A 15374-nucleotide genomic window follows, 5' to 3' on the forward strand; every position below is an offset into this window, starting at 1 on the left:
GGTGCCTTGGAACAATCAACAGTACCGAGGGTGACCTTATAGTCAACACATATCTCAGATGCCTTGGAACAATCAACAGTACCGAGGGTGACCTTTATAGTCAACACATATCTCAGGTACTTTGTAACGATCAACAGTACCGAGGGTGACCTTATAGTCAACACATATATCAGGTGCTTTGTAACAATCAACAGTACCGAGGGTGACCTTATAGTCAACACATATTTCAGATGCCTTGGAACAATCAACAGTACCGAGGGTGACCTTTATAGTCAACACATATCTCAGGTGCTTTGTAACGATCAACAGTACCGAGGGTGACCTTATAGTCAACACATATATCAGGTGCTTTGTAACAATCAACAGTACCGAGGGTGACCTTATAGTCAACACATATTTCAGATGCCTTGGAACAATCAACAGTATCGAGGGTGACCTTATAGTCAACACATATATCAGGTGCTTTGGAACGATCAACAGTACCGAGGGTGACCTTATAGTCAACATATATCTCAGGTGCCTTGGAACAATCAACAGAACCGAAGGTGACCTTATAGTCAACACATATCTCAGGTGCTTTGGAACAATCAACAGTACCGAGGGTGACCTTATAGTCAACATATATCTCAGGTGCCTTGGAACGATCGACAGTACCGAGGGTGACCTTATAGTCAACACATATCTCAGGTGCTTTGGAGGATCAACAGTATCGAGGGTGACCTTATAGTCAACACATATCTCAGGTGCCTTGGAACGATCAACAATACCGAGGGAGACCTTATAGTCATTACATATCTCAGGTGCCTTGGAACGATCAATAGTACCGAGGTTGACCTTAAAGTCAACACATATCTCAGGTTCTTTGGAGGATCAACAGTACCGAGGGTGACCTTATAGTCAACACATATCTCAGGTGCCTTGAAACGATCAACAGTACCGAGGGTGACCTTATAATTAACACATATCTCAAGTGCTTTGGAGGATCAACAGTTCCGAGGGTGACCTTATAGTCAACACATATCTCAGGTGCCTTGGAACGATCAATAGTACCGAGGTTGACCTTTATATTGGTCTGTTGGTCTTTTTTCTTTTTTAGCCATGGCGTTGTCAGCTTATTTTCGACTTATGAGTTTGAATGTCCCTCTGGTATCTTTCGCCTCTCTTTTATATGCATCTTTTCCAGTAAAAAGGAAATATGGGGTATGTGTCAAATAGACTACAACCTAAAGACGAAAACATACATATGTATACATGGGAATACATAGTCTTCAACAATTAACATTTGTCTAAACAATATGTTAAGTTCTTAATCGTCTCGAGTCTATATAAGTTGTGATACGATCAAGGATAGGCTTTTCAACCCAATTCTCAAAATAAAAATGAGATGAAGAACAGCAATAAAAGCACTGTTCCTTTGTTTTTTGTGTGGTTTTTTTTTGCTGTGCAGATACTGATTTTGTGTCATGGATGGATACCCCATATCCTTTGTTTTTTTTATTATACCACAGTTACAGAAAAAAAAGCTAAAACTCTTATCATGCTTATATGAATGTTTTCAACAATTTCGATCACTGATTGTGCTTTGTCTTTAACCTTTTGGTTTATTTTGCTGTTTTGTGAGTTAACTATAATTTTTTTGTCGTCTTAGAAATTTGGCGTTGACGGAATATTGTGCTGTAATCTCAATGCGTTTTCGTGGAAATTAAGGGCTTGGCAATATGATGTTATCAGCTTTATCATTAGTTTGAATTATTCATTGAATGAACATCATTTGTATTGTGCAATTGGAGTAAAATAATAAAACATATGTAAACTAATGCTGCCTCTTACTTGATTAAGACGAAAAGGCGATGTTGGGTATCATTCAACTAGACAGCAACCCTAGGACAGTAATAACCGACAAATAAAGACTAGACAGCAACCCTAGGCCAGAAATAACCGACAATTAAAGACTAGACAGTAACCCTAGGACAGAAATAACCGACAAATAAAGACTAGACAGCAACCCTAGGACAGAAATTACAGACAAACAAAGACTAGACAGCAACCCTAGGACAGAAATTACCGACAAATAAAGACTAGACAGCAACCCTAGGACAGAAAAAGCCGACAAATAAAGACTAGACAGCAACCCTAGGACAGTATTAACCGATAAATAAAGACTAGACAGCAACCCTAGGACAGTAATAACCGACAAATAAAGACTAGACAGCAACCCTAGGACAGAAAAAGCCGATAAATAAAGACTAGACAGCAACCCTAGGACAGTAATAACCGACAAAAAAAAGACTAGACAGCCACCCTAGTACAGTAATAACCGACAAATAAAGACTAGACAGCAACCCTAGGACAGAAATAGCCGACAAATAAAGACTAGACAGCAACCCTAGGACAGTAATAACCGACAAATAAAGACTAGACAGCAACCCTAGGACAGTAATAACCGACAAATAAAGACTAGACAGCAACCCTAGGCCAGAAATAACCGACAATTAAAGACTAGACAGTAACCCTAGAACAGAAATAACCGACAAATAAAGACTAGACAGCAACCCTAGGACAGAAATAACCGACAAATAAAGACTAGACAGCAACCCTAGGACAGAAATTACCGACAAATAAAGACTAGACAGCAACCCTAGGACAGAAAAAGCCGACAAATAAAGACTAGACAGCAACCCTAGGACAGTAATAACCGATAAATAAAGACTAGACAGCAACCCTAGGACAGTAATAACTGACAAAAAAAAGACTAGACAGCCACCCTAGTACAGTAATAACCGACAAATAAAGACTAGACAGCAACCCTAGGACAGAAATAGCCGACAAATAAAGAATAGACAGCAACCCTAGGACAGTAATAACCGACAAATAAAGACTAGACAGCAACCCTAGGACAGTAATAACCGACAAATAAAGACTAGACAGCAACCCTAGGACAGTAATAACCGATAAATAAAGACTAGACAGCAACCCTAGGACAGTAATAACCGACAAATAAAGACTAGACAGCAACCCTAGGACAGTAATAACCGACAAAAAAAAAGACTAGACAGCCACCCTAGTACAGTAATAACCGACAAAAAAAAAAGACTAGACAGCCACCCTAGTACAGTAATAACCGACAAATAAAGACTAGACAGCAACCCTAGGACAGAAATAGCCGACAAATAAAGACTAGACAGCAACCCTAGGACAGTAATAACCGACAAATAAAGACTAGACAGCAACCCTAGGACAGTAATAACCGACAAATAAAGACTAGACAGCAACCCTAGGCCAGAAATAACCGACAATTAAAGACTAGACAGTAACCCTAGGACAGAAATAACCGACAAATAAAGACTAGACAGCAACCCTAGGACAGTAATAACCGACAAATAAAGACTAGACAGCAACCATAGGACAGAAATTACCGACAAATAAAGACTAGACAGCAACCCTAGGACAGAAAAAGCCGACAAATAAAGACTAGACAGCAACCCTAGGATAGAAATAACAGACAGATAAAGACTAGACAGCAACCCTGGGACAGAAATATCCGACACATAAAGACTAGACAGCAACCCTAGGATAGAAATAACAGACAGATAAAGACTAGACAGCAACCATAGGACAGAAATAACCGACAAATAAAGACTAGACAGCAACCCTAGGACAGAAATAACAGACAAATAACGGATCTAACATACAATCTTCAACAACAGACAGGTTTCGTTACAGTATGTCATGGCATATAGAGTCCTCAGTCTATAAAAGTTGTAAATAAATAAATAAAAGATCTGCTATTAAAACCAAATTCTCCAAACAACTAAAAACCTTACGAATATGCAATCATATAATCCAGTTCTCCAACCAGGAAACAACAAAACGATATGACAATTATATAATCCAATTGTCCAACCAGGAAACAACAAAACGATATGACAATTATATAATCCAATTGTCCAACCAGGAAACAACAAAACGACATGGCAATTATAAAATCCAATTCTCCAACCAGGAAACAACAAAACGATATGGCAATTATAAAATTCAATTCTCCAACCAGGAAACAACAAAACGATATGACAATTATATAATCCAATTCCTCCAACCAGGAAACAACAAAACGATATGACAATTATATAATCCAATATTCCTCCAACCAGGAAACAACAAAACGATATGACAATTATATAATCCAATTCTCCAACCAGGAAACAACAAAACGATATGACAATTATATAATCCAATTCTCCAACCAGGAAACAACAAAACGATATGACAATTATAAAATCCAATTCTCCAACCAGGAAACAACAAAACGATATGACAATTATATAATCCAATTCTCCAACCAGGAAACAACAAATCGATGTGACAATTATATAATCCAATTCTCCAAACAGGAAACAACAAAACGATATGACAATTATATAATCCAATTCTCCAAACGACGAAAAACCTTACGATATTTTAATTATAAAATCAAATTCTCCGAACAACGAAAATCATTCCCATATGACAGTTAATAAATCAGTAATGATAATAGTATCTAGAAAAGGTCAACATGATGGTTTAAACTTACAATCGTGATGAAATGGTATATAAATCAGCATATCAAATGTCAGAAATCAGTAAAATAAGTCAGTTTTAGTATTGAATATTAAGCATATGGTCACGTTTTTTACTCTCCTAATTTAGTTGAGCATGTTTATAACTGTTATAGTTTTTCCAAATGATATATCTAATATATTCGTAAGAAGAAAAATTTTAGTTGGCCAGATGATATCGTGAATAATCGTGAAGATTTTGATAATATACATACAATATTGATTTTCTTCCATAAGAGCAACCAAAAAAAGTAAAATCAAACATATAATCGAAGCAATTTTTGGGAAAGTTTACTGTTTTCTGATGATTTTGTCGTGTATAGAAAACATATAACAGTTAATTTTCTCCTTAAATATTACCGATTGTAAGCTTGATTTTACTTTTTTAAGTTGCTCTTACATGACCGAGTACCAGGATGTCCTACCGCAGAGTAGGTAACCTGTCGAAAAATATAAACTCCGGAGACAAAAGTCGGTGATATGAAAATAGTCTATTGTTCGGAAAAAGTAGTCGTTTACGTTTGACCACGGAAAGTATTTCCCGAGGCAGCCAAATTCTTACATATAACTACATAATGGTTAATAATGGATCAAGGATTTGAAATGGTCTTGCAGAATATCTTATTATTTCGTCTGATGGTTAATGATCTACAATATAATTCTCAAAATACGATATAAAAACTGGAATGTTAAACGATTGATCATAAAAACACGTTGGTAGAAAAGCAAAACAAATTACATGTGATATATAACTATTCCTTTTGATATAATGCATCATTTTAATTAGGTCTTTACTTTAGACCAGGATATAATTGTCATGGAGATAGATGTTTGTATTTCCTTCTCTCTAATTATCAGATTTCTTACATCTTCAACTTGAAACATTCTACAAATTGATGACATTGTTATCTTACACTTTTAAATAGTCAAGTTAAGCTACATCAACCAATCGAATATATTATCATACTGTTGACTAAATAACTGTTGAAAATTCTGATACTTGCAGGTTTTAGCAGATAAATCAGGAAGAACAAACTCAATACAAAGAATGATTGACGGTACGAGAAGAATTTAAATCCGATCTTGGAAGAAATATTTCAGCCCGGAACATGGTCAAACCAGGACATGAAATCATGAAAGAGAAATTAAACGGTACTGCAATATTTGTGTTTGTGCTTTTTAAAAGAAGCTTCTACTGAATGATTTCTGATTCTGATAAATAAAATGATGAAATTTTCTTTAATTTTTTTTTTTTTTTATCTTACTAAGAAATATTTTTGTAAGAGTTGGATTACAATATGCTCTGTTAATTCCTATCTTTTTAACAAGGCATTTAAAACAGGATTTGTTTTGTAAATTAAGCCCATTTGTTGGAGTTTTTGTCTAAAGAACTAACCCCATACATATCGCATAATATCTTTATAGTTTACATAACCTCTGTATCACAAATTTGTTTTTCGAATTAATTATCGAACTATTTTGAATCTTTGAGACATAGTCGAACTACGCTCGTTTTCAAAACCTGTACAAAACAATGATATGTGGTTTTTAAACTCCTAATGTGTGATTTTATAGAAATTAGCACGGGTGATGATACAATTAGCAGAAATACAATATGTGTACTTTTTCATCAAGCTATTTTTATATGCTTATTCGGGGTAAATCGAGACTTTGCATGTTATCAACAGGATATAGAAAAAGAAATTATTAGCGTCTTTAGTCATTCCGACCAAACCTTGTCTAGAAGAAAACAATTCAATAAAGCGTTATGACAAAAGAGGAATGTGGCACCTAAATAATTGATAACAATAGCCAGAGTTTCAGTTGTGAAGTCGTTCTATATATTTTACAGTTGATAAATCAAAATGTAATTATTCCGGGGTTCACCGATTGAAAATTGATAAAGACAGCTACACTATATCCTACACCTAATTGAACACGGAAAACGTTTCATTTAATATAGAAATATCATGTTGATATCAATCTTGATTTATCGATAGAAACACGTTTTGTCCTCCAAATATCTTAAAACTTACTAGGTGTCTTAACTTCATCAATACGACTTTCATATATGTATAATTGCATTATTATTATCATTATCATTTTATAAAATAAATGAATAAAACAGTAATACCAATATATAAATAAGTTTGTAAATAAATAAATAAATGAATGAATGAACGATAAATAAATGGGTAACGATATTTGTAGAAGTGATGACGTTTGATGTCTAATAGGACATCCGGGCCGTTTTAAATGATCACATGGTTATTGATGGGGAGTGTACATTAAAACAAGTCTGATCGTGATGACTATAATATTTACTTTGTGCACGCACCTTGTATCAATCTGTGTCACTCCGTATGCCTCCGCATCACTTTTTATAGAGATCATGTAACAGTCGCTTTTTTAAATACCAAAGTGAAGGTGACAAAAAAACCAAACAAATTGTTGGGTATTGAAATGTTTCAACTACGTGTAATCTTTAAAACAAGCAAACGTCAGTGGTTGTTGTTTGTTGGTGTGGTTCATAGGTGTTTCCCGTTTCTCGTTTTTTTATTATATAGATTAGACCGTTAGTTTTCCTGTTTGAATTATTTTACACTAGTCATTTTGGGGCACTTTATAGCTTGCTGTTCGGTGTGAGCCAAGGCTCCGTGCTGAAGGCCGTACTTTGACCTATAATCGTTAACTTTTATGCATTGTGACTTGGATGGAGAGTTGTCTCATTGGCACTCATACCACATCATCTTATTATATATACTATATGAAGCAATGTCATTTTTTATATGTTAAAACAAGTTAGATATCAGTAATATCAAGATACACAATGCATCTGGCGTACAAAAGAAAGAGCATGGCATCTTTGATGAGTGTCATATGATTTCAGTTCGCAAGACAATTAAGTTTGCAATAAAAATTGAAAACAACATTTTTTAAATTTCAAGCGCGTCCGAACCACTTTTCAAAATTTACCTACATCGGGAATACTAAAAGCCCCAAAACAATGAAAGCCAAGGGGGTATAGGAACCAAAACAATGAAAGCCAAGGGGGTATAGGAACCAAAACAATGAAAGCCAAGGGGGTATAGGAACCAAAACAATGAAAGCCAAGGGGGTATAGGATCCAAAACAATGAAAGCCAAGGGGGTATAGGAACCAAAACAATGAACGCCAAGGGGTATAGGAACCAAAACAGCAGAAGCCAAGGGGGTATAGGAACCAAAACAATGAAAGCCAAGGGGGTATAGGAACCAAAACGATGAAAGCCAAGGGGGTATAGGAACCAAAACAATGAAAGCCAAGGGGGTATAGGAACCAAAACAGTGGAAGCCAAGGGGGTATAGGAACCAAAACAATGGAAGCCAAGGGGGTATAGGAACCAAAACAATTAAAAACCAATTGTTCAGAGAACAATTGAATGTCTTTCTACAAAAAAACATGTATTTTAATAAGAAAATGGTAATAGTAATAGATAATTTGTTACTTCCGGTTTGAAAAATGTTACTTCCGGTATTATCCAAACGTTTAATTGACATTGATACCAAAAATATTTGGTTCTATAAACTTTTACATTTATTAAGTACAAAAAAAATCTACTTCCGGTTTACACAAGGTCACTTCCGGTTGTTTTTTTTAAGGTTAAATGGCTTGAAACCTAATGCAAAAAGTCCCATGGATTTATCATGTATACATATGAGGTAAAAGCAAAGGTCAAAATCTAGAACGTCAATTTAACCTTTGACCTTGAGCTCAATTTCAAGGTCATCAACCAAGGACCTAAAATCAAAAGACCCTAGGACTTAATTATATTTGGTTCATGAGTTATATCACCATATGCATATTTTTAAATAAAAGAGGGGAGAACACTCTAATTTGATGTAAGCGTACCCTTTAAACTGATATGTATGTGTTACGACATGTCGCAACTAACAATTAAGTAAAAATATGTTGTCGATATCTTATATCGTGTTTGAAAAGAGGTGAAAATAAGCCAAAATCCAAATTTAAAAATGACCTTGACCTTTGACCTTGACCTTTTTTCTTTTTTTTTGGACCAAGGACTTCAAATCAAAAGACCCTAGGTCCCTTTCACTTATGGCTTACCAATTACAATTACATTTTACTTATTTTAAATACAGAAGGGGAAATAACTCTCATATGGAGTTTCCGGACCGCTTCGGTCAAAATTATTCTTAAAATTCTGAGGAGACATAAATTTGTCATAATCTTTTACGGTTGCGAAGGAGATGCGTACACAAGAAAAATAGTGTTTGGGGAGATAACTCTTACAATAAAAAGTGTTCGGTTAAACAGGGTCAGTTTCAAAGTCGCAATAACTGTTCGATATCATATGCAAAAAATCTAAGCGACATTTTGCGAAACAAAAAAGCACCGTCAGAAAAAAAGTGGCGGAAGAAGAAAAAAATAATAATAATCAGAAGAAAACCAATAGGTCTTTCCACAGAAAAGTGGAAAGACCTAATGAAAGCCAAGGGGGTATAGAAACCAAAAACAATGAAAGCCAAGGGGGTATAGGAACCAAAACAATGAAAGCCAAGGGGGTATAGGAACCAAAACAGTGGAAGAGCTATCTGACCTTCACAAAATAGATCGAAGGTCAATCTTGCCTGAGGCAGTGGAAACCTTACTTTCTTTAAAATTTCTGAATTTAAAAACGGACAGTTTAAGAAAGGTTTGTTATAAATCATGTCATGACAGAAGTATTGACAACTGAGCTGATGATACCTTCGGAGACTGATCGTTCACTAGCAGCGGTATTGGCCAAGTGATTTAAAAAATTAAAACAACTTTTAATAAATTTCATGTGTTCGAAGCGCTTTCCTGAATTTACCTTCATCAGGAACGCTTAAAATAATCTTCATCATTGATTATAAAGCTCCCCAACGCACTGATAACACGAATAAGGTTCCCATCAGGGATTAATAGACTTACAGCAGAGGTCCTGATCTAGTAGAATTAATAACATATAAAATGATGAGCTTGTGCACAACTGTTTCTGCAAAAATGTTCGTGACCAAAATTGCAAAATATGAAATGTTTGACAACATACAAACAATAAGACCCTAAATGAACTCTGAAAACCCGTCTGTGAGAGAGTGGTAATTTCATAACCATTTCACAATTTTATGAACTTAAACTCATGGACAAACTGTATCATTTAGACAGTGCCAAACAGACACACTGGCTACTCTCAATATAGTCAACTAGCAGCGATAGCAAACACGTATTATATGATTGTCATGCCTTTCCGTTCGTTTTTATATTATGAACATAGTGGTGTCTTTTCTTGTCATTCGTGTCTATCTTCATATTATGAACATAGTGGTGCCTTTTCTTGTCATTCGTGTCTGTTAATCTTTATATTATGAATATAGTGGTGTCTAGCTTTTCTTGTCAAGCGTGTCTGTTCATCTTTTTGTTATAAACTAAAAGGTGTCTATCTTATCATGCATGTCTGTTCATCTTTTTATTATGAACAAAAAGGTTTCTTTCTTGTCATGTGTGTCTATTCATCTTTTTTATTATGAACAAAAATGTGTCTATCTTGTCATGCATGTCTGTTTATCTTTTTATTATGAATATAGTGGTGTCTAGCTTTTCTTGTCATTCGTGTCTGTTAATCTTTATATTATGAATATAGTGGTGTCTAGCTTTTCTTGTCATTCGTGTCTGTTAATCTTTATATTATGAATATAGTGGTGTCTAGCTTTTCTTGTCAAGCGTGTCTGTTCATCTTTTTATTATGAACAAAATGGTGTCTATCTTTTCATGCATGTCTCTTAATTTTTTTATTATGAACAAAAAGGTGTCTATCCTGTCATGCATGTCTGTTCATCTTTTTATTATGAACAAAAAGGTGTCTTATCTTGTCACGCGTGTCTGTTCATCTTTTTATTATGAACATACTAGTGTTTTATCTTGCCATGCATGTCTGTTCATCTTTTTATTATGAACAAAAAGGTGTTTATCTTGTCATGCGTGTCTGTTTACCTTTTTATTTATTGAACAAAATGATGTCTATCTTGGCTTTCCAACTGCCTCTGATGTAGACGCGCGTCTGGCGTAGCAAATGATAAGCCTTTTTAATACGTATATTTGATGAATTTTAACAACTACAAGGTCGATGCCACTACTGGTTGAAGAAGATTGTCATTACAATGAACAAAAAACGATAGAAATAGAAAACAAACAAAAATCTACAAAACAATACACACGAATGTAGAAAGTGATTCACACGAACCCTCCAATAATTTAAATGTGAAGTGCTTACAACAACGGATTTGACCTTGATGATATTTCACAAAAAATCATGATAACATGAAAACCAGAACGTCATTTTTTTCTTATTTCTCTAAACTGAATGCAAAATTATAAAACAGTTGCATTTTACTTTTTAGTATTTTTCTGATTTTTATATTCATTTTCTAATTACAAATACATCGATCTGAGACCATAATATCGATCCCCTACCCATATTCATCCGGATTTATTTTAGCCTTACCAAGCTAAGCAAGAGTTGTGTCCCTTGGTCTGTCTAACTTCCGGTTTTCGTTTGAGTCGAACTACGGGTATCTCGAAATATTTTTCAGGTCCGGCTGACTTCGAGATAACGAGAGTCGACTGTATAACCATATTTTTTTCAAATAAAAGATTTTTTTCCTGAATCTAGGGCTTTGCCCTCTTCTACCAGGTACGCCGTTAAGGTATAGTGTACTGTCGAATCTGATAATAACACAGACGACAACCGACTGTTAATAAAATACATTTTTATAATAAATACTAATTGCATCAGTTGTATAATAATAACAATCATTAAAAATATACACATATGGCAAAGAAATAACAATCATTATACAATAAACACATATGGCAAAGAATAACAATTATTATACAATATACACATATGGCAAAGAATAACAATCATTATACAATATACACATATGGCAAAGAATAACAAACATTATATAATAAACACATATGGCAAAGAATAACAATCATTATACAATATATACATATGGCAAAAAATAACAATTATCATATGATAAATAAGCAGAAAACTACATATTACGAATCTTTTCAAACAATTTCCTAAATAACTTAGTTATTTCACATTTTGAACTGAAAACAACAATATAAGTTAAAAAGATGATGTTTTTTGCCAATCATATTTTTTGATATATTGATTTCTAACATCATTAAAAAAAACCAATATATATGCATATATCCACTAATTAATCAAGACAAAAAAGGTGTCAGGTAGTATTTAGATTGTAAGAATTCTGGCAAATGAAAACGCATTGATAACATGTACTTTATCCTCATCAAAACCTTACACAATTTCCAGACAAATCCTATGCAAATGAACAGTTTCATATTACAATGTTTATCATATATGCTTACAAAAGAGAGGTGGAAATAAACATTCAAACTTATAATCAATGGAATAAGTGAAAAAACAACTTCCTAAATTTCTGACTATGTACAGGCATTTTCCGAAAAAAAATTGTGGGTCAAACCTGGTTTTATAGCTAGCTAAACTTCCAACTTGTATGACAGTTGTTTATATTCGAGCGTTTGATTTTGCTAGGTTTTATGGACTTATCCTTTTTTGAATTTACCTGGGAGTTCGGTATTTTTGTTTTTAATTTTTTGACGGTACATGCAGCCACGGTTGTCCGGAATGTGGATGTTTAATCTGATTATACGGGTAGGGTAAGTGACGTCAATACTCCTGAATATGCATGCAACGATTGCCTTTGGAGTTAATTAATCGACTATTAATCAAGCAATCTTATTATTCATATCTGAAATCAATTTTTACATTATAACATTTAATATATTGTCAATGAAGGAAATAAATTAAGTGTTCAAAGGGAGATAACTGTTATATTTCTAATAAAATGTTTTTAAAATGTGCTTATTTTAAATTTGCCATCATTTGCTGAAAGATGATGATGGTATTTCAGTTCAATGGATAAAAAAAAAATGAAAATTAGGGTAGCCGTTTCGAGAAAAACCCTTGATATTTGAGTTGCGTCGTATAGAAATTGACCTTATGCAAATGAATATCAATATCTCTTATAACTTATTTCGGGTTAAAAATATCACAACGGAAAATTTGTAACTTTTGGAAAATTGAGTTGGTATAAGAACCCTACAAAACAGACCAAAATTAATCTTTTATTTTTTATTTTAACGTTATTAAATCAATCAAAGTCCTATACAAATAACAGATCATGTTAACGTGTACTTGCATAAAGTTGACGCAGATAATTTATTAAATGGAATATTAAGTCCATTTCCCAAAATTCAAATTGGAATTTTAAAAATAGATAAGACTAATAATTCTAGAGACACGTTTTCTGTACACTTTTAAGAATACAAGTAAATACAACCCAATTGTTTTCATTGAAATTGTAGTCAGAATAAACGTCAAGTTCAGTGAGGACGGAAGTTTTTTCCGGTAAAATGAACGTCTCAAGGACACACTATAATAGCTTTTCTCAAATGTAATTGTTAAGTATCTTGTTACCCATTTGATGATATTATCTTTTACCTAGTAGTCGATTACCTATTGCGTGACTGAAATTCAGTTTAAGCAAATATTAACAATGATTATCTTAAAAGAATGTTTTTGTATTCAAATTATGAACTTTATTACTATGATGAAGGTTTTTTGCTGGTTAAATTGTAAGTAACTTCTATACGAGAAGAAAATAGTAACAAAACTGTATTCATATTTTAAAGAGACAATCTGTGTTTGCTAGAAGATATTCTTTACAAGTGCGATGCGTTATAATGAATTTAAATTATACAATCAAGATACGTGAATAATAATCGAACCTGTAACATTTTATGACTTCTGAAGAATTGATTCATTTATGTAAAATGAAAGAATCAATTTTACAGATTTTCACTCGTTCCCTTGGTTGATAACGTTTGATTTTGTCAGTTTTTATGGACATTTCCTTTTTATACGCCCTTTTACTGGACGTATGATGGTAAACCGTTGTCCGCCTGTCCGTTTGTCCGTCCGTCTGTCCGTCCATTGTCAACACTTCGGACAATAACTCAAAAACGCTTTCACCAATTTGGATGAAACTTAGGTGATATGTTTATATTTATTGGCGTAAGCTCGCTCCTTTTCAATTTTTTTTTAAATTTTGGATTTTACGTATCTGAGTTATAGGACTTTTCTTTATAACAAAATGGGGGATTTTCAAGTTTTCTGACTACAACTCAAAAATGCTATAAGCAATTTTCATGAAACTTGGGTGAATTGTTTATATATATATGACATAAGTTTCCTTTCAATTTTTAAAAAATCTGATTTTACGCTTTGAAGTATTGGGACTTTATTCATAAAAAGGGGGTGATTTTTCCAGTTTTCGGACAATGACTCAAAAACGCTTTGAGCAGTTATCATGGAACTTTGTTGACTTGTTTATATCTATTGAAATAAGCCCCCTTTTTATTTTTTTTTATAAATTTCTAATATGACATTGCAGAGTTATGAAACTTTATTGGTTGAAAAATTGTTAAAAACTGTCAATTTTTCACACTTTCGACGGTTACAGAATTATATTCTTTCACAAATCAGGGCCTCAAACCTAGTTAAACTTGATGTAGTCTTAATAGTGCCAAATTATTCATGTTTTGTGTCAATTGGTACCACTGTGTGTGTATGTTTTTTTTTCTTCGAAATTTAGATAAAGGAAACGACAGATACAGTTACGTCTGTCTCATATCATTTCTATGTAGCAACATTCCAGTAGCGCCTGCATACGGAGTATATCTCTAGTTTATACGATAATCGAGGTCTCACATGGAAGCTATAAACCAAGAGTTCCAATTGGTGAAGTTGATATCATCCCCATCGTAAATTTTACGGTCGCCATCACGTATGAAATATCTGTTTCACAGATGACAACGGGTATGTTCCAATTATCGTAACTTCAATCCTGGCCCCTTTTTCTCGAATGTTACCTACCTAATTAGACTTCTCACTGGGTTTGTACTTACATGAGCTACACGACGGATGACACATGTGGAGCAGGATCTACTTAGCCTTCCGGGGTACCTGAGATCACCCCAAGTTTTTGGTGGGGTTCGTGTTGCTCAGTCTTAAGTTTCTATGTTGTGTTTTGTGTACCATTGTTTGTCTTTTTGGTCTTTTTCATTTTTAGTTTATAGTAGCGTTGTCAGTTAATTTTCGACTTATGAGTATGAACGTCCCTTTGAAATCTTTCGTCTCTCTTTTACTGGTTTTACCTTTAATAGGAACGATCAAATCAAAGCAACTGAAAGCCGTGTACAATATATTCATATAAACTCATACTCTGGTCTCTCAGAATACTGGATTAAAGATATTAAACAAGGCTTTTGTAGAAGATTATTGTTATTATACGTTTAAATTCAAAATGTATTTGATATTTTTCAAGAAAATACCACAACATTTTGCGGATCTCTTTAATTTTGACAATAAAGTCAATGGTGCTTCGAGAATACCAGTTTTATCTCGCTTTGCACAAGCACAGGATCCTGTTGTTTATTCTTTGTCTTCTGCGCTTAAAATTTATGCATTTTATTTGGTCACATTATTTTTCCTCTTTCAACGTATGATTTCATTCTTAGTTGGTATTCATAATTGTAGTGCTGGTTGTACAGCATGCAATGTGCGAATCAAAATAACTGTTTATAAATTTGGTTCATCCGACACACTTTTGTGTAATTTTAACTTCTTCCTCGTGGACG

Source organism: Mytilus californianus, unplaced genomic scaffold (assembly GCF_021869535.1).
Source record: "Mytilus californianus isolate M0D057914Y unplaced genomic scaffold, xbMytCali1.0.p SCAF_6, whole genome shotgun sequence".
In the NCBI taxonomy this organism is placed as follows: domain Eukaryota; kingdom Metazoa; phylum Mollusca; class Bivalvia; order Mytilida; family Mytilidae; genus Mytilus; species Mytilus californianus.